Below are 21,450 nucleotides of genomic sequence, written 5' to 3'. Positions count from 1 at the left end.
TTTATTTGTTTGTTTTTCTGCTGGCGCTGTAACTGCTTTCTTCGATCCACAGCTCTCTCCAGTGCATCAGTCAACAACTGGGTTGTACAGCCATGGCTGAGTGTAGCAGCTGGCATCTTCAAAATGCCCCCAAATGCTAGAAATGATGAAAAACAGGTGCTTCAGCACCTCACTTCAGGGGATCTGACACCAAGTGAAAACAAATCACTCTATCAGTTAGCCCATGTATCTAGAATGTTTCATGAGGACTAAGGCTTTCAGGATAAATCAGGTTTCACCAGAGTCAGAGCAGTCCTTTCCATCACGAGGACATAACCATGTCTTAGGTGAGTTGCTGGACTTGGAGCTCTCTATGCAGAAAAGCACCACAAACAGAGAGATACTACACCATTTCCTGGCTCTGCTATGCCTTTGCCTTTCATAGAATCAAGAATAATTAAGATTGGAAAAGACCATTAATATCATTTAGACCAAACATCAATCCATATATGCAGAGTCCAGTTTTTTCCCAGTGCAAGGTTTGTGTCACTGTTTTTTCCATAAAGCCCCAAAATATCTTTTCAATATTGCAGTTGCTGCTGCTTCTGAGGTGTCAGTGAGAGTTTGTTCAAAAGGTTACTTATTTGGGTCATGAAATCAATGGGATCAATGGGAGTTTGCAGAGGGTTTGTCCTGCTCCGCATACCGCACAATACTCTGCTTTGCCTCCAGCCAGCTTAGGGCGCTGCAACAGGCAGATTAGCTTCCGTACTAATAACTACATTAAAATGACTTTTACATTTGCAAGAAACAAGCACTCTGATAAGGTGATAAAAGAATTTGTTTCTTTCATATGCTAGTCACAGTAATGGCCAGGAGAAGCTCCTCAACATGCTACATGTTGCTGTGAGCTCCAAAGGGGTACTTAGGAGCTTGGCTTAATAGCCTGGTTTGCCTTCAGCTCGGAAGTGCAGGGTGCTGAATCCTCGCAGACAAATTTATACTTTTTCTATCAGTTAATTTGGACTGAGGTAAAGTTCAGCCCAAGACCAAGCTCCAGACTCCCAGACATTTGGTTCAGGATAAACCTGTTCCCTTCCATTTTCTAATTAAAATCCCATATCAAAAGCAAACAGATAACAACTTTCCACATCTTTCTGCTTGAGAAAAGATGATTATAATAATCTTCCTGCCTGTGTCTTTTTTTGAGGACTGCTGCAAGCAGACATGGAGACCTATTAGAGCTACATTAATTAGTGGAGAGTGTGCATGCACTTCCTGGATGCTTCTCTGCTATGGCTCAAAGACAACAGAGGCCACCTTCATTAAGAGCAACCTGGAGAGATCTCAGGCTGCTCTGCTCTTTCTTGTTGTTCAGCCAGCCCTGGCGAAGCCCTCTGCGATGATACTGACAGCTAATTAATGAGTTAATTCCAGCATCCCACCCTTCCACATTTAACTGCTCATCACAGCACAGAACTTCTTCACATTGCAACTTCTTGAAACAGCTGTGCTTAACCTATTGGCTCGGGAAGACTGCTCCAGCAGTGCCTCTTGCCTCTGCTCTGCTGGTAACAGACGCTCTTTCTGCCAGAGGAGAGGTTCATTTATTGCTACTTCATTACTACATTTATTGCCAGAGGGAAGGGAAGGCTGGCAAAAAGGGAGGAAAGCATCTCTAGTTCCTTCAGTGTTGATCAGGATCAACATCTAAGGCCACCTTCACATGACCTTTTCTCATCTTACCTCTGTGGGATTCATTGTTATGGTTGAGAAAAACCCAAGAGAGACCAGCTTCCCCTGGAAGTGAGTTAAATAAATCATGATCTGTATCTCAGAAAAAAAAAATAAAATAAAAAATCAATCAATCAAACAAACAAACCCAACATACAGTATTGTTCTGGCAGTGCTTTTGAGAAGGCAAGGCAAATTTGTCAGTGAAAATTGCTATCTTAACCTTGGGTAGTCTGTGAGTACTTTGTACATGAGAACTCTTTCACTGCCTTGCTTATAATTATATTAACTTGGAGCTTTAACCAAGCTCTTATGAATATGCATGGCTGTGATCTCCTTCTCAACCCATCAAAATGCTTTTCATCCCAGGGTCTTAGGAATCCTTGTGAGCTGGTTCTGCTTGTTGCTACACACCTCTCTGTCATTCTGACATCCTAAAGCAAAAGCCTATGCAAACATTTCTCTAAAAAATAAATGCTATAAAATTTAATAATTTGAGACAAGGTGTGTAAGTAAAAACATCATTTAGTTTTTAGACCAGTCAGATCTAAAGGAAAATTTCAGAAAGCTTATAGGCACGCATGAGCTTCTTCATCTCTGCAACAGAAGCAGGAAGCTTCCAAGGCAGGTAATGGATAAGAAAAGCTGTCAGTTTGTGTATCAGAACATCTCTGAAGGAAAGGTGGTTGGTACTTATCATGTAGTAAGAGATTAATGGAACAGAGAGAAGGGTGCTGAGGCAGTTATCTCCTGAGGCAATACTGTGTAGAAAAAGGGGAACATGGAGAGGTTATCAGGAAGGGAAACTGTATGCCATAGAAGTAATACTGCTACAGAGCCATTGGTTTTGGGGTAGAATAAAGTTATGGATTTTAATTTCCAGGCTTATATTTGGCAGAAGTCCTGTAAGCTTCCTTAATTCAGTTTTTGAACAAACAAGCAAGGAGAGTTTGGATTTTTGGAAGGTTTTTAAAAGCTTTTACATAGCTTACCTTAGCAGAAAGGGAGGGTGAGTGCAGCGCACTTTCCCACTTCTTGAATATCCAGCACATATATTGAAAAAACAGCCTCCATAACCCCTTGTGTTCTCTTCAGGGAAGACTTATATCTACTTTGAAGATCTGAAGAGCATGCAGCCAGGATGGTGTCTTGTGCCCAATGTCCCCATGCTCCATCCTCGGTGGAACCATATTTAATAACACCTCAGTTCAGTACAGTCACACTTATACCTGCAAGATAGTTCAAGGGCCAACAGTTTGTCCAGGTATGAAAGGCCATTCCCAGCGAGCTGCTGCCTGAGATGGTTGTAGGAGATGGGATTTATGGGTAATTTCAGGGAGCGTACTTGATGTATGTCACTTTTTGCAAGGTAACTTTTGGGAAAATGGAGAAATGTGATGTTGGGACATAGATTTATGAAAGACAGACATTCTCTAACCTCTGCATGAGAATGGGTTGCTCTTGGACACAGGATGGGTGGCTGCATGGGGGGGAGTCACCTGCCAGAAAGCCTCAAGAACACAGGAGGAAGCAGAATTCAGCATCCTCCACCTAAGCTATGAATTGGGGCTTTCTAATGGCTCAGAAGGGCCTCTTATCCCATGTAACTAACAATAGGACTAGAGGGAATGACCTCAAATTATACCGGGGAGGTTCATATTGGTTATTAGGAAAATATTCTTCTCAGAAAGAGTGGTGAGGCATTGGAAAAGGCTGCCCAGGGGAGTGGTGGAGTCACTGTCTGTGGAGCTGTTCAAGAAGTGTTTAGATGATGTACTGAGGAACATGGTTTAGTGGAAAATATTGGTGATAGGTGGATGGTTCGACTGGATGATCTTGGGGGTCACTAGTGATTCTAGGATTCTATGATACTATACTCTCCATCCCTTCTCTCAGCTTTCCCAATTTATTCTGCTTGTTCACAGTAATGAATGTTAGATTGGGTGGAAATTGGTTTTTAGAACAGGTCTTCATTCAACATGACATGCCTTCTCTATTAAACATAGACAAATTGGAAGCTTTCTGGGAGAATTAATTCAAACTCTTGCAGATGCCATTAAGGCAGGTTTCCTCCCATAAATAAAAACCTGTTCAACCAGTATGTATGGAAATGGGCTCACTTGGAGGCTGCTTCCTGCCTCTTCTCCAGGGCTCTAATGAAAGAAAGACGGAGACAGACCTATTCATACAGTACTTAAAAGTTTTTAGCTTGAGATGGCAAAGAATAGAGGTGTGAGAGCCACTGAGCATAGACAGCAGAAGTTAGGAATCATGGACAGACACATCATGAGTCTTCTGAGGCAGTGAAGATGCACTGAGTCCCACTTAGATCAAACCTGTCTTTCTAAAGAATAGCAAAGACAAATCCTCTGACAGAAGACAATACTTCCTTTTTATTTTTGTCTTTCTTTCACCTTTTCTCTCTTTTTCTTTCTTTCTTTCTCTCTTTCTCCTTCTCCTCCTTCCCTTTCCCTTTCCCTTTCCCTTTCCCTTTCCCTTTCCCTTTCCCTTTCCCTTTCCCTTTCCCTTTCCCTTTCCCTTTCCCTTTCCCTTTCCCTTTCCCTCTCCCTCTCCCTCTCCCTCTCCCCTTGCCTCTCCCTCTCCCTTTCCCTTTCCCCTTCCCTTTCCCTTTCCCTTTCTCTTTCCCTCTTTCCCTTTATCTTTTCTCTTTATCTTTCTTTTTCTTTCTCTTTTCCTTTTTCCTCTTCCATTTTCATTTTCTTTACCTTTTTCCTTCTCTCTCTGTTTTCTTCCTAAATAGCAAGAATTATGCTGCTAAACAGGATTTACCTTTCTGCTTCTTGAAGAAAATATCTGTGTAGCCTTGCAATATCCTAATGAGAGACTGACTTCCATTAAACTGGGTACTCAGATATGACTCACAGCTGAGAAAAATGCCATCACAGTGGGACATAGCCATGCAAGGCAGTGGGGCTCTAGGTTGCATGTTGTTATCTTCAGTACAGAACTGGCAATCAGCAAATTGTGTGCCTGGTCACCCCTCAATGATGTGCCTGAAAACAAGCACAAACTGTATTGCCCCACTTAGAGACAGGTGTGTTCTGTGGCTTTGAGATTACCCTGGTGCTTAAGGGCCCTATACGCTATCTGAATATCATCCTCAGGACCATTTAACCTTTTTCATACTGTATTGAGCAGTCTGCCTGAATTTCATACATTGTTCATGTCAGAGATACCTGCAATGGCACCAATCCGTGCAGTCTTTCCCAGCTAAGAAATCCCAAATCTGATCCATCTGAAGCAGTTACAAAGCCCCTTCTGTTCTGAGACCACCCAAAGCCCAGTGAAGCAGTGGGAGGATGGAAGCAGCCTGTGTTTATATCCATAAAAATGTGCTCGCCTTGGGAATCACTGCACCATTTTCAAAATATACAATTTGTTTAAAGTTGAAATATACAATTAGTTGAAAGTTGTTCCCTGTGACATGTCTGCTAATGAACACTTAAATAACAACTCTGCAGCCAAAGTACCGCAGCTGTGAATCTCTCCAAAGACTACTGTATTTCTGAAAAATGAGAACATTTTCTTTCAGATGGTGGAAAGAAATACTGTATGTTCCTCTCCTGAATGGAGATGCTCAGCATGGCTGCATCTACCACTCAGTCTGAGTGTTGGCTTCTCGTTCTTAACTACTATAGGCTTTTCCAAACTGCCCCAGCATCCCCCACTACACAGGCACTGGGTAATCAGCATACGAAACTTAATTCACGTGCTCTGATAAGAAAAAATAATGCTGATTTTCCCTTTTCCAATGGCTTCTCTGCTCAATGTCCTGCTCCTGGGTAATAACTACAGTTATTACAGCCCCTTCAGCTGTTTTCCTACATCCCACTGGTCAATAAATAAAAATCACCAGTGAGCCCTCTGTGACACAAGAGTGGGTTGGTGTGGGAGTGAATGAAGTTTGGCCAACTCTATCTTCATCAGTAGTGCTTGTAGTTCTTTGTCTCTGTGGAGAGATAGAGCTCAGTAGGACTAGGTTGCCTACAGCATATGTACAATAAATGCATCTTACAATGAGTTATGTAGTAAAGCAAAAGAAATGTCCATCCAAAAAAAAAGGCACTAGAGCTGCAGGGCCAGCTGAAAAGACAAGGGAGTTCCTTTACATTTACACATCTCCAAATCTATCTCCAAAAAGCGTACGGTGGAAGATAGTAGAGCAGATGGCCCCATATAACAACAGTCTGATTCACCAAGGCTGCCTTCTTATTACAGGGAGGAACCAGGAAGTGAAATTCAAATACAGATGGGAGATAAGGAGAGAGTTTGGCTATAGATGCACTGGGAAACAAGGGGAACATGCCTGTCCATGGCTGAGACCTCAGGCAAGCTGTAGGGTCAGACACAAACTAGCAGAATGAAAGAAGGTGATGCTTTAACTTCTATTTCTGCTCTCCAGTTGCTGCAAGAGCCTTAGTGCTCCTTAGTTTATGCTGGAAATAGGTATTTAACTAAAATAAAGCCCATTTTATAACGAAACCAGTCCAGTAAAACTGCAGCAGTGAGCACATCCCATTAGGAAAATCAAAGAGTGTCTGAATAGCCCTCTCTTCCTGAGGGTACCAACAAGATACAGAAGGCTTAGGAGCTTTATACTGCACTATGGCAGCAGAAGCATTTGACATAGTGACACCGGCATGCTGAGACTGAATAGATATAAAAGGCTTGTGCTTCATCTCAGTCTCCAAATTCAGTGAGAGTCTTTAAAGTCTGCAGAGATGAGGGACAGAGATTGGTTCTATATCAGCTCTCGAGGAGGAAATGAATGACACTTCAATCACTTTCTCACTTTTTTCAGGCACCGGGGGAGAGCTCCGTGCAAGACATTAATGGTGTTTTGAGAGACTTCCACATCTTGCTAGTAGTAGCAATAAATGAACCTCTCCAATAGCTGAGCACGCATCATTTATTTCAAAGGTCATTAGGGTTGAGGCTGATTCTCTGAATGCAGGCTTTCTGTTTGTCAACTACAAAACACAAACGTCTCTACTGTGTCTGCATAGAAGTGTGTTTTCCTAATGTTTGTTTGTTTTAAAGTAGTTCCTCCAATTTGGATCAGAGGGTCAAGAACAGCAGAGTCTGAAGATTTCCCAAGCTCAGTCCTTTCACTTCAAATCAACCATGGAGTGAAGAGAAGTGGAGGAAACTGAAACTCTTGTTGGTTGGGCTGGAGGTTTTGCTGTACCACAGGTCCAGGGAGAATTCCCAGGCTGGGAAATTTCAGCTCAAGTGGTTAAAACTGAGCAAAATGACAACTGACAGGAGAAGTATTTATTGGGGTGGAAGGGATCCTGCCTTCAAAGCAGGCAAGTGAGTCATTCTTCATTTGTTGATCTTATTGAAAATGCATCCTGCTCTCCAATCTGCACATTTTTTAATGTGTTTTTGATTGTTTCTTCTCATGTCCATCATGGGATGGAAATGAACCACAGAATCATAGAATCACTAAGACTGGAAAAGACCTCTAAGATCACCTAGTCCAACCACAAATCCATCTCCACCAAGCAAATCCAGACACCTTGGAGAAAAATGGAAATGGTCACAGAAAACCGTTTCTTCATTAATTTTGGTGGATTTATAAAGTTCTTAAAACTTCTCAACTGGAAAGTGACTAGGGAATATGAGTGCACAAGTGAGAGTGCACAACACATTGAATCTGGGCACTTCTAAATATGTTTTAAATCTACTGAATCATAGAGTCATAGAATGGCTTGGGTTGGAAAGGATCTCGAAGATCATTTATTTCCACCCCCCATTGCCTAGATCAGGCTGTCCAGGGCCCCATCCAACCTGACCTTTAACACCGTCAGCAATGGGGCATCCACAGCTTCTCTGGGCAGCCTCTGCCATTGCCTCACCATCCTCTGAGTAAAGAATTTCCTCCTTAATCTATCCTAAATCTCCATTCTTTTAATTTAAAACCATTACCCTTTTTCCTATCACTACAGCCCATGGCAAAAAATCCTTCCTCATCTTCATTGTAGGCCCCTCTTCGGTAGTGGTATTTCAAAAACTAAGTGAAAGACAAAAACGTGGCTTATCTGAGTGACATCTATATTCTGTGTCTTTTACTGAGCTCAGATCAGATCGCAGTAATCAGACAAAAGATGTGCCGTGTAATCATATGCCCCAAAGGCTGTCTCCACAGAAAGCTTAGCCTCCCACTTCCATCAATAGTGGATTACTCATGACAGAGTAGCCTGCAGATTGATTATTCCTGTTATTTTATGATCCCTCTTCTGGTGCAATGAAAGGCAGTGATTCAGCTATCCAATGAGAGGGACATGAAATGAAATTAAGGACTTAGTTAAGAGCAAATCTAATTCAAAATTTGCCAGACAGAAAATTGCTGAAGTCATTTAAAATTCCTTTCTTTTTATTTTTGAAATGTAGCTCCATCTGAGGTAAATCAGCTATAAAGCCAAGGGAGCCATACTGGCATTCCGCCATGACTAATCACTGACAGTGAAGCATTTTGAACAGTCTTTTTCTATTTCAGTATATTCTTTTGTTTAATAAGATTAGTCCTTTGTTAATAAGAGTTTTATACAGTGTACTGCAGTTTATTTGTATCAGTGCAGCATGAAAATATTCCAGAGACCAGAAGAGATGAACTATGCAACAGCAGCTGGTTTCTGCTGGCTGGAAGGAAGGGCATTGGGACTAGGTAATCTCTAAACCTAAACTGGGTAAATCTCCAACCTAACCATTCTATGATTTTATTACTTTTAAGGGAAGCGAGATATTGCATCAAGCAGGCCCTGGGAATCACACAGCATCTTAAAGCCAAGGGTAAGGTCTGTGAAGGAGATTGTCAAAATGCTGCATCCCAGCACCACGAGTCAATACCTACCCCATTGATACCTACCCCATCACCAAACCCCTGGCAGTGAGCCCAACACCTAAATTCTCAGTCTGATGTATGAATCATATCACGCAAATGCTAGAGTGGTAAATAAGAGTGGAACAGACCCTAAGCCACTGCAGGCTATGTGAAAGGGAGGAGGGAAAAGTTAAATTCACCTTTATCTATAAGTCTTTTCCCAGAGTTAATGCTTCAGTTATGACTATAGTTTATCATCATCCTCTCAAAACAGTGGAAGACTTTGTGTCCCATCACTCACTAAATGGAACAGTGCCACAATGACAGCAGTTCAGCTGGGGAAGGCTGATGTATATAAATTCTGTTTTGTTTTGTTTTTTCCATAGTCACAAGTCAAATGTAAGTTTCTGCTTTTGCTCAGTTTCTCAATTTACAAAGCAATCTTTCAAGAAAGAAAAGAAAAACCTGTTTCAGTGGGCTTGAATATTGCTTAAATATGCCATTTTGCACATGTAGATTTCGTTATGCTTAAATGAGAAGGAAATACATTGTCTCACTGTTCCTCGCTCTCCCTGTTCCAATAGAAGATGACGAAGTTCAGTCAGACCCCCGGTTGCTGTTGCTGGGATACGATCAGCAGGTAAGTGTGAGATGCGGCAAAATAAATGACGTGTTACTGCAACTAATGAGGCGAAGTGTAGCAGATGCAGAATTTCTCAGTAAACAGGCTGAAAGTTAGAGGGGAAGAATTTCATTTAGGAATCACTTGTGTGAAGACATTTAAATGTAAACTAATTCTGAAATTAGTTTAAATTATAAGGAAAACATGATAAAAAGAGAGACTGGGACTGAGGACTATCACACATGTACAGAAATGACCCTTGTCTTGTGCCTGGAGGCTCAGCTAGTGAGGACCTGAGCAAGAAGGGACAGTACCTGCATAAAAAAAAATATTACTTTGTTTTGGCATTTAGCTTTATCTGATCTAGCAATAGATGAATGTAACCACTGCCCAGTCCCAGCTGTGTCACTGGGCTTTTGGTGATGGCAGTCAGCTGCCTCCCTCTACACCAGCAAAAGAGGATTCCACGTGGAGCTCTGTGACTTGTTCTTCCTTGCTTCTAACTTTCCTCCACGGAAAATGAAAGTGATGGAAAGAAAAAGCTTTTCGCTCCTGAAAATCCATTTCCTGTTCCCAAATATTCCCGAGTGCCATCTGCTGGCACCTCCTCGTCATACTCACAGCAGCTCTGCTCCATCCTGCACAGTCCCTAAAGGCTGCACAGTGCTTTCTTTATGGACATAGCAGCCCATAGTGAGCGCGGTTACCCCATCCCTGAGTCAGAAGCAGTTCAGACGGAGGGTGTACAAATAGCAGGAGGATAAATCTTGCATGTAAATGGGATTATGTTTATCTTTGCCACACTGATCATCTACTAGGAAGTTTCAGCCTTGAACACACATCTCTTCTTTTAGTGAAGGCTATTTATTAATATATCTAGCTAATGGGACACAGACTTCCCAGACAGGACTTTATCTTCTATTTCACTCCAGGCCACCTCCTCAGGTATCCCTTCTGCATCCAGTGCCCCACTGCTCCCATCTGTTCTCCACACATTCCTCCATCTCACTACATTCATATAACCAAGTACTTTGCACTTTTAGGAAATACAGCTTTGTTGCCTCTATTCTCATTTGATGGATCAGCAGCCTATGCAGGTTACTGCAGGGCACTCTGTGTAGGTTTGGAAATGCTCAGTGGTAGGAAAAAATGTAAGGTCTGAGAGGTCTGGGAAACTGGATAAGCTGTAGGAGAGGTGACAACACCTAAATGACAGCCTGCATTGCTGAGAGGGTTGTAGATGTCAAATATCCTTAAGAATTTGGGTAGCAGGGAATTATCACCCTGTCTGTGGTTCCCACCCACAGAGACTGAATGTACCGGTGCGCAGAAGAGCCCTGCTTTTCTTCATATTCTTACTGTGTTCATTTTTAAATGGTTTCAGACCTGAATGAAGTGGTAAAGTCACCAATGTAAGTAAGCATCATAAAGTAATCTGATCCTGCCTCCTTTTATTCTCAGCACTGGCTCTGTCTCGATATTTTGAAAGAAGATAAAGCACAATGCTTCATAGCTAATGAGGTTCAAAGAGTATTTCAGAGGCACTGCCAAACAGAGCAACAGCTGAAACAAAATTTTCCCCCACAGATCACACTAGTAAATTGTTCAGTGCATTAGAGGACTGTGCCAGGGTGTATCATACATTGTTGACGGTGCAGAAATTTGGCATTTACAATGCAGACAGCTGAGAATACATACAAAATTCATCAGCAATCAGTTTGGATCCTCCATCAGAATTCTTTGGGGAAAAGTGGCATAAGACAACACGTGACCCCCCAAGGACTTCACCATGAGATTGGATTAAATACCAGGATCTGTAAGACAGTTTCATAACTATGGAGATGCAGCAGAGTAGCTTTGCATACAGTTTATACAGTACATACATAAGTTTAAGGCTTCATCCAAATTAAGCAAAACCAGTGAGTAACTTTTCACAGATTAAACAGGCTTTGGATTTTGGCTAAATTGAAAACGTGATAAGTTTCTATTCTTCTTTTGCTAAAGGAACCAAAGGATGAAAATGTAATGAAGTCACTGTGAAAAATACAGAGTTGAACAGGATGATCCTTATTGGTCCCTACCAACTTGGTATATTATGTGATTCTATGATTCTGTTGGAGCCAGAAGATCACTTACTCTTCCATAAGGAGTAGCCAGTGAAGAATGAATACTTCCTAAATGAGAGCCAAAGGCAAGGATTTTGAAAAGGATTATGTAAAACAGTAGTAAGAATGCTGTAAAAATACACATTCCTACTTTATATTTCAATTTACTTTTCATTTTTCTGCGCTGACCAGTAAACCTGACATTTATATGTGACAGCCCAGAAGAAATTAAGTCCTTATCATTTGAAAAACATGGTAAAAAAATGAAATGGTGATCAAGAAGCTGTCTGCCCTTTGTCTTTCTCTCACAGCTTGCACATAATGTCTTGATTTCCTTGGGTTCAGTATTTGCTTTTTGATATGATTTCATCCTTCTTCTTTGATTATATCAGAACTTTTTATCTCAGCAATTAATTTAACCAAATGGATATTATTCCTCAAACACACTCACTCATCCTCCCATTCCATTAAAATTATTTCAGCGAGTTCTTTTTCTAATCAGGAAAGAGTGATTATATTTTATCTCTCTGTTTCTCTAGTTAAATCAAAATGGCCCTTTGAGGCATGACTGAATAGTTCTAGTGGTACTATCAGGAGGGGCTCAAATGGAATTTGAGATTAACTGTTCTGGGAAGATGCATATCCCAGTGGTTGCATGGGCAAGGTTGGGATGACCATAATTCATCCCAGCCTCAGATAGCAGGCTGTGCTTAGATGAGAGTTATGAACCATTTTCTGTACTGCTTAACTGGGAGATATGGCTTGGGTCTCATTTAATGAAAAAGGTAATAAGTGAAAAGCACTCGATTTTATCACACAAAATTATAAAATAATAAATTAAAAAGGAATATGCCGTGTTCATACTATCTGTTGCTCCTATCCTACAAAAGGGGTTTTCCAAAACAGGCAGCAGGACCGAAGGCAGGTTCTGGTAATGTGGATAACAGTGAGGAGGCTTCATTTTTCACTTGGGATTGATGATGGCACAAGCTTGGAAAAGCCTGTTTCAGTTCAGAGATTACACCATAATACAATGGATGGGAAGATGTGGCTTTCAGTAGTCACAGCAGTATACAAAGAAATTTCTTGTAGAGTAGCTCATTTTTCCTATTACTCATCCTCCTTGGCCAAGGCTCTAAAACTCACTGTAATGATGAGGATTGCCAGGACCACAAAAATCATAGAATCATAGCTTGGGTTGGAAGGGACCCCAAGGATCGTCAAGTTCCAACCACCCTATCACAAGGAAGTCCTTTCCTCTTGCTTCCTCATCCTCTTTCACACGTTCTGAATGACAAAAGGCCTTCATAGTCAACAACTTCATAGAACTTTTAAGTAACAACATTAGCTGAATCCCTGAGAACCACAAGTTACACCCCAGACCAAAAATTACCCTGCAGCTGATTCAGAACATGATATATATCACAGGGCATCAAACAGACTCTATGATGTATTAAAACTGACTTCAGAGAACAGTGGCATTTATCACAGTGGATGAAAATCAACTCAATGAACATCAGCTTTTAAAGTACAGTCATCAGTTGCCAAGCCAGTTGTCACTGAATAAACTTTATGATCAAAGGAGAAGAACAGGTGCAGTCTATTTCATGCTATAGTAGACATAATGAATCATATGTTACTTTTTTCTACAGCCTCAAAAGTAAACAGGACTCAAAAGGAAACTAGTCCAAATGGAGATGTGTGAAGTTGGGTGCAATGATTCCTTACTCAGTCTTCATTAAGAGATGCTTTCTCAAGTGGCCCATAGCAACAGGGGAAGTACACGCAACTGGTTAAGACTAAGTGTCTAAAGCCTGGTTAAGACACAGTGAGGCATCTAAAGCCTGGAAAAAATTCTGACCTACATCCTTATTTTTCCTTTCTGCCTCAGATACGTCTGCTTCAGAAAAATGAGATGCCAACTTACAGACATTGCCGAGAAACACAAAGGATACAAATTATAAGGTCTTATTTATTTCACCTATGGATGTCACAACAGCAGCCATATCCCCTGAGGACTGCAGGTACAGACAGTAAACTAGGCAAGAAAGGAAGGGAAGAGGAAAGGAGGTCGGAGGTTCTTTGGCAGTGAGGTCCCTCTTTTGGGTGCTGTGGGAAGAGGATGCCTGTCGAGCCTTGGCACAAGCAGAGTTTACTCTCAAATGCAGCTGTTGCTCGCTCAGGAAACATTAGAAGGCCAAGACAAAGGTGAAGCAAGGTGATGATTGTACTGTCTCAATAAGGTTGGCTCACTCAAAGCCCTAGGGCAGCTCTCTGCTAGTTATAGCTGAGACACAGAAAACAGTTAAGAAGTTCATGCTCAACTGCCCACAACATAAAGTCCCCTCCCTCTTGCTCCTGAGCATATAGAAATATGCACTCATATTGCTTTCTTTAACATATGCACAGAATGAAATCCCTTTCCACCCTGCAGTGCTTCATCTCCATATTTTCTATTAGCTGGATGAAAGCTCTTCAAATTCACTGAAATTTGTTCCTTATTTTCATACATTTGTTTACACCAGAGATGCATCTAGCATTCCCTACCTTTGCCACAGAAAAGACATTTGGAAGAACAAAATCATTTTGTTCAAATAAAAGGAATTCAGGGAAAATACTCATTGCCTGAATATGCACAGAAAGTCATTACTGGCATTGCAACATGACTCTTTAAGTCTTGTAATTAGTTTTTAATTGCACAAACACAGAAGGCGATTCCATCTTTTACTGCACAGTTTATGACCAGAAGCCATTCGCCAAACAGACATCACAACAGCAAAACAACTTGCACTCGCTTCAGAATTGATAGTTGCAATATGTATTCTGCTGGTTATACCAGATACCCATGGGCAATCTGGGGGAAAGCTATTTGACCAGAATTAGCAAGCGTTATAGAACATGCTGGTAAAATAAACCCTCATAGCCCAATACCCCCTCAAGTAAGTTCAGTGAAGAAAGTAAGAACTGAATAAGGAGGCAGACTTAATTAAGTTGAGGCTGAAAATATCCAGACTGGGAACTTTCCTTTGAAAATATGTTTTGTGGAATTCAAGCTTTCCTTCTTCATTCATTGGCAGAAAAAATCAGATTTATAATTTTTTCTTTCCAGGTTGGAATGAAAAGTCCAAAATGTTACCTTTTTTTCAGTAATGGAAAGTGCCTGAGGAGGTCATAGGATAGAAATAATTGGGAGCATCCTTCCAGACCTTGATTTCAGGGCTAGTGGATAATTCTCAGGCCCTCCTTGACAGTGAATTAGTTGGAAACAGGAAAACAAAGAAATTGGAAGGGGCTTAAGGAGAGAGCCAAGGAGAGCAGGAGACATCTATAGCAGAGGCAAAATGGAAATCAGTCACCTACATACCAGTGCATACCAAAACATGTTACTGAAGATGAAAAGACTTGGGGGAACCTTCCTAATGCCTCAGATCTTTATTGGCTGACACTCTTCTGTCAGCATCTGTTTCAGCAGAGTGAGGAAATACTACTGCTAGGAAGAGAAAGGAGTAATGTCAGATATCTTTGTAGATATAAAGATATAGAACAAAAGTCCAAAACAGAAACCTGCTTCAGCAGATGCTCCCTCAAATGGTCTGCAAATAGACATAAAACTCCAACCAGACTTGCTTTTCCTGGGACTGCCAAGAAAAAGGTCAGACATTATTAGGTCTATCAGATTAGTGAGAGAGTTTGAAATGATTTTCAGATCCTGCAGGGCTGAAATAAGCCAGCATCCTCACATGGGGCAGAGTATTTATAATCACTGAGAAGAACTGGAAGTCCAGATAGGGAAAGCTTTCTTAGGATGAACTACTACTTTGTTGGGATTCATGTGATCAAAGATAGAGAAAAGTATGTCAGAGACACTCATCTGGCTTATCTCAACAGTGATGACAATTTGGCATATCAGGCTGTCCACTATCATAGTATCATAGAATCATGGAATTAGAGAATCACAGAATGTCTTGGGTTGGAATTTGACCTTATAGACCATCCACTTCCACCCCAACTGCCACTGGCAGGGCTGCCCCCCACCAGACCAGGCTGCCCAGGGCCCCATTCAACCTGGCCTTGAATGTCTCCAGGAATGGGACATCCACAGTTTCTGTGGTCAGCCTGTGCCAGTGCCTCACCACCTTCTGAGTAAAGAATATCCTCCTTACATCTAACCTAAATTTCTCCTCTTGTAATTTAAAACAATTTCCTCTTGTCCTATTAAGATCAGACCATGTAAAATTTTGTTTTCCATCTTCTTAAGCTCCCTTTAGATACTGAAAGGCTGTAAGAAAATTTCTACAGACCCTTCTTCAGACTGAATAAGCCCAACTCACCCAACCTTTCTTCATAGGAGAGGAGCTCCAGTCCTTATGATCATCTTTGTGTCCCTCCTCTGGACTCCTTCCAACAGCTCCACATCTTTCTTGTGCTGGAGGCCCCGGGCCTGCAATATTGAAGGTGGAGTTTCACAAGGACAGAGCAGAGGGGCACAGTCTCACCCCACTGGCCACCCTTCTACTGATGCAGTTCAGGATACCGTTGGCCTTCCAGGATGCAAGAGCACACTCACATCCAGCTTTTTACCCACCAGGACCTCCAGATCTTTCTCTGCGGGTCTGCTCTTGATGTGTTCTTCTCCCAGACTGTACTCATATCAGAGATTGGCCCCTTTCAAGTGTAAAACCTTGCACTTGAGTGACAGGTCTCCTTGGTTGACATTACTTATGAAGTTCTGTTGCATTGGCTGCACCACTCTGCTTGTTGTCATCTACAAACATGCTGAGGGTGCACTCAATCCCACTGCCTAGGTTGTTCACAAAGATGTTAAAGAGCATTAGTCCTATGATGGACCCTCAGGGACACCATTTGTCACCAGCCTCCTCCACCTGTTGGCCAGAATCCTCTGGCTGTAACCATCCAACCAGTTCCTTTTCCACTGAATAGTCCAGCCTCCAAATCCATATCTGCAGTTAAAAGATAAGAATGCCATGTGGGACCATGTCAAAGGCCTTGAAGAATTCCAGGTGGATGATATTAGTTGCTGTTCCTTTCTTTGTTCACTGATGCTGTCCTGCAGAGGTGAGGCTCATCAGCTTGTATTTCCCCAGATCTCCCTTTCTATCCCTCTTAAAAATGGGAGCAATGTTTCCCTTTTTCCAGTCTTTGGGGACTTCACCTTACAGCCACGACTTTTCAGATATGGTGCAGTGTGTCTCGGCAACCACATCAACCTGCACAGCCCTGGGGTGCACGTCATCAGGCTCCACTGACTTGTACATATTCAGTCTCATAAAGATTTGTACACATTCAGTCTCATAAAGATTTGCCTGCCGACGAGGATGGGATTCGAACCCATGCGTGCAGAGCACAATGGATTAGCAGTCCATCGCCTTAACCACTCGGCCACCTCGTCTGTTATTATCTCACTCTGAAGTCTACATCTAAAACACAGAACATATATCATATTGTAAGCTGTGTCAAATTCCTTTCATTGACGCTATCAGGAGCTCAGAATGAGGAGCTCAGGTGGAGATAAGTGCACTGCAGCCATCCAACATTTGGGATGATTAATCTTTCCCTATTGAGTAACAGAAGAACTACTTTTGACTCTAAAGTCTACACTCAGTTTGTTTAAAACTAATTATCTGCAAAAGCATGCGCTTTGATGGTTTGCTTCTTGGTTTGCCTGTAGCGTATAATAACTGAAATCACTTCATTCCTCCAGCAATGCCTTGAGGTTTGTTTGTTAACACTGCCCGTAAATTTCAGCACTGACAGTACATCAAGGCTATTTGTGAAGAGCCCCATGGGAATGAGTGATGGATCATTCTGTCTGTTGTTTATCTATTTCTGCCTATTCCCATCTCTGACATAATCTGGTTACTTTGAGGATTGATCCCTTCCTTCCTCACCAGAGGCAACTGGCTGCAATCATTAGTGGGGAAGCAGAAGGAATGTCTAAGAACACTAGAGAAACTGAAAGGAGCATCCCGCTTTGCCAAGGCATCAAATTACATTTATAAGAATATCTGGCCTCTGAGTAGCCTCCTGAACTGTGGGAGCAAAGGGAGCATCAATATCTTACTCAGAAAGAGATAGTAGTTCACGTGATGCAGTCTTATTGCATCATAGGATACATGTCACTAGGCTACAGAGCACAATGCATTTTGCTGTTTGCAGTTTTTCTTCCCCCAATCCTTACCTCAGATCTCATTATAAAGATGATCTTCATATTTGATAAGTGTGGAAAGTGCAATCCAAAGTGTTTATTACTGACTTTGACTAACTAATGGAAAGTTACATTTCTTACTTAAGGAAAAAGCATAGCTGTTCAATGCGTCAGCTTGCAAGTTTTGATAGCTTTTGGAGTGATTTATTCCTTAATGCTTCCCCAGCACACTGAGAAAAGGTTCTTTGAGTGTTATCAATCTTTTATTTACATGTCCCTCAGTCCTACGTGCCACACATGACCCAGCATCTCATGGTGCTACGTTAATAAGGAATGCACACAAGTATTTCTAGCACACATCAACAGCTGGTTTGTTCCTCATCTGAACATTTTTAAGCATTATACTTCCCTTTAATTACTATCCATAAGCATATGAGCAAACAGCCAAGAAATGGGACTGTGCTCTGGTGTGGATCCCCTCTGCCATGTTATCCATCCTGCAGCACTCAAAACTGCTCCAGGAGTTTAACTGTGGGGTACTGTGTATCATGTCCTATTATGTGTGCATACATCTCCCATGAAACACTACCTCCTTTGTTTTTACAAGGCACGTAAGGACTGATTTTGTTGTATTTCCTTTCTAATGCACTCTCCACAACAGCACATCTGTGATCCAGTTCTCAGAATCAGGCCCCAGAATGGAGCAAGAGCTGAATGTAGGTACATCAGGACCAAAACCTCAGCTCTGGAAAGAAATGTTCGAGTGCCTGCATGTGACTTGTGTTCTGCCTTACTCATCTCCAGATGAGAACCTCATACAGTCAGGGTTATCATTTACTTTTTCCAGTGCTTAACGTAGTCGAATTTGGGTGTTGCAAGACAAGTAATAAATGCTAAAAGGAGTTTTTCACAGCGGTTCAGGACAAACCAAGCTCTAATCCTTTAATTCCCCCAACTCTGACATTTCCTTATCATTACATCTGATGTCTACCTATCATCGAACCTGCTTTGACAGGGGGGTTGGACTTGATGATCTCTACAGGTCCTTTCCAACCCATACAATTCTGTGATTCTGTGAACTACAATAAATAATAGAAGACAGAAATAACTGTTCACTACAGCATTAGAATACTTTTCAGTTCCTCACTACTGCTCAGTCCCTGAAGTTGGTGAACAGGGGATCATAAAAAGCCTCTTGATCTCACAAAGTCTTTTGCTAGCCTTTACTCAATGGCCTTCATGCCAATTAAGTACTATTCTTAAACTAGTTCTTGAGAGGGATCACTTGTGATGTGGCATGTGTTTGTATATTATTAAAAAAAAAAAAAAAAAAAAAGAAAAAAAGAAAGACTACAGTTTGGAAAAGAATATATAACAGAGCCAGTTTGCATATGGAGATTTTAGCTTCACAAGAGCATTGTGCAAGCTTGTCTCCAAGGAAGGTCAAGTCCAGTCTCAGGAATTCACTACTGATCCAGCTGGGGTAGCCCAGAGCAAACAACAAATATTTACGGTGTAAACCTTTGATTTAGTCTTTCTTAGACTTTTTTTAGCCCAGAGAGGCCTTCTTTGGCTTGAGAGAAGCCCACAGGCTGTGAGGAGTGTAGCCCAACCTCTGTGACTGGCTCAGCTCATCTTCAGGGTCTTCCCTGAAGGCTGCTACATACTAAACTGTTCATAGATTCATAGAATCATTAAGGTTAGAAAAGATCCCTGAGTTCATATAGTCCAGTCATCAGTGCTTGTCCACAATAACCACTAAGCCATATCCCTTAGTGCCATATCTACACATTTCTTGAACACTTCCAGGGACAGTGACACCACCACCTCCCTGGGCAGCCTGTTCCAATGCTCAACCACTCTGTGAATTTTCCCTAGTATCCAGTTCCCCCAGAACAGAATCAAGGAGGATGTAGAAGGCTTGAAAAGCAGTGCAGTACCTTCCTCGGCTCTCCATGTTGCTGCACTGCTCCTATGTGAGGAGCTGGACTTCTACTTTGTCCACTCACTGGCAGCGCTATCCATGCCAGTGAAGTTGTATGGGCAGTATGTAATGTTTCCCTGAGGTGTGCAGTGGTCATGTACTTCCTGGCTCACAGTAACACCATGGTTGTGCAGTGCACTGGAAGATATTTCAGGGACACCCAGACATATACTGCTTTCTGCTTACACAGCATAGAGAAGAATGGGTGGGCCAGATCCTCACAGGAGCACCAAGAAGGAGGAGGTCTGTGGCATTCCACCCTGCACTGAGCTGGGGTAATCAGATCTGCAAACTCCTAGGGACCTTTTGATATGCTGCCCAGGTGAGGATGTGACTTGTATTCAGCAAGAGAGGGCAAAGATGTGTTCAGCTCTCCAGTTTGGGGGCAGGTCTTTGCAAAATACAACATGCTGTTATTTTGGAGATGAGCTCATCTGATGTGAAGTAGAAATTGCAAAGCAACTGAGGATTGGGTTGTACAAGTAGTTAAGGAGCTTTTCCAAGGTAGCATGGCCAGGATTCCTCTGAGTAAACACTGACAACTACATTAGCCATTCCTCCACCTGAAATGCTCATATGGGCAACCACTGGAGTCAGCAGAGAGGTCTGGAGAGATTTAATATGCCATTCATCTCTTGCACAATGGTGTTTAAAATAGATAGGATGAATAATTCCATGCAAGCTCTTGTCTTTGTTGTCTACCAAGAGAGACTGAGATGCAAGGATGTTCTGTGGGTATGCAAAGTTAAACAGTTTTAACAACAATTCTTAACACTTGCCTATTAATAACTGTCTGTGGAGCTATTAGCTCTTCCCTCATGGAAAGTTACATGACTGAAGCTTTTATATCTCATAATTAAAGTTGGCCTGGATTGCTTTGCACTGAAATATGACCTACTGTCTCCTCTCCGGGGCATTACTTCCCACTGTAGTGATTCGGGAAAGCAGTACAGTTCAGCTAATCAGAGGTGACTTGGTACATCTCAGCTGCTTGGATATTGTATGAGCCGAAGGTGCTTCTAACAAGTCCAGCCTTTTTCTACAGCTGCCATGTAATCGTACGGTAGCTTTTTTTCCAAATATTCAGACAGAAATTATTTACTCTGCATTCAGAAAATCTGTCAGTCTGCAATTAAGATAGATTCCTAAACAGACTAACACTCATTTTTCTGTGTTTTTCCCCCTCAGCATTGCAAGTCTGTTATTAATTATACAACTTAGCATTAAAGATCCATTTAAACTTCCACTTCTAGCATAGGCTTTGTTTGATTGCACTGTCACTTGGAGCCCTAAGGGGTGGGTTGGCCAGAGACAAATCTGCACATTTGAAACAACCTGCCATTCATGACCTTGCAAGTTGTGGAATGCTGAGAGCTTGAAAATCTACTTGAATAATGAGATGAGAATTTATTTCCCAATGAGAACACACTGTCAACCTATTATTCTATGCTACAGATCAGCAGCAGATAGTTAGAGAGAGATTTTGTCGCATCAGTAAGCCAAAAATCAATCATCAGCAACCATGTGGCACAGCACACTTAGAGTGGTCTATGCCAGACCACTAAACACCAAGTAACAACTAAATGTTGTGCTGGCTGAAGTGAGTTACTTGCAATGATGTGTCTGCACTGCACAACCCTGACCCAACAAGAGCAGAATTAGGCAGTGTTTACAACGCACTACCTGCATAGTAATATCTTTTCATTCTCTTTGCATGGGTAGTCATAGTAGGTCATATTTAGCAATGAAAGAAACTGTTTTTTCTCTAAAGTCTTTCCTTAGTGTAGAACTTAGTCTTCATTCCAATCCTCAGTGTGGAACTGAGACTCTCCTGCCCCTCCTGAAGTCTTAGCAGAACCTGGTTTACTCAAAAACAGTTTGTCCAAGTGCCTCAAGGTGAAAGTCTGAGCTTCCACACTCTGAATGTCACAACAAATTTTTTAACAGCTTTTAGCAGCCAGCTTTACTGACTTCATTTTTTATGTATTTAAATTACAAAAAACAGATCACATA

At 41.7% G+C, this 21,450-nt stretch overlaps 1 non-coding gene across 1 annotated transcript; it reads right to left on the bottom strand.

The window, feature by feature from the left end:
- Positions 1-16,615: 16,615 nt before the first annotated feature.
- TRNAS-GCU (transfer RNA serine (anticodon GCU)) lies at positions 16,616-16,697 on the bottom strand. The gene has a single exon. It is a non-coding gene; the product is annotated as a tRNA-Ser (tRNA).
- Positions 16,698-21,450: the final 4,753 nt, after the last annotated feature.

Source organism: Coturnix japonica, chromosome 2 (genome assembly GCF_054131305.1).
Source record: "Coturnix japonica strain WE chromosome 2, WE-NBRP24, whole genome shotgun sequence".
In the NCBI taxonomy this organism is placed as follows: Eukaryota; Metazoa; Chordata; class Aves; order Galliformes; family Phasianidae; genus Coturnix; species Coturnix japonica.
Note: the sequence above shows the minus strand (reverse complement) of the source record. Positions and strands in the feature narration are given on the sequence as shown.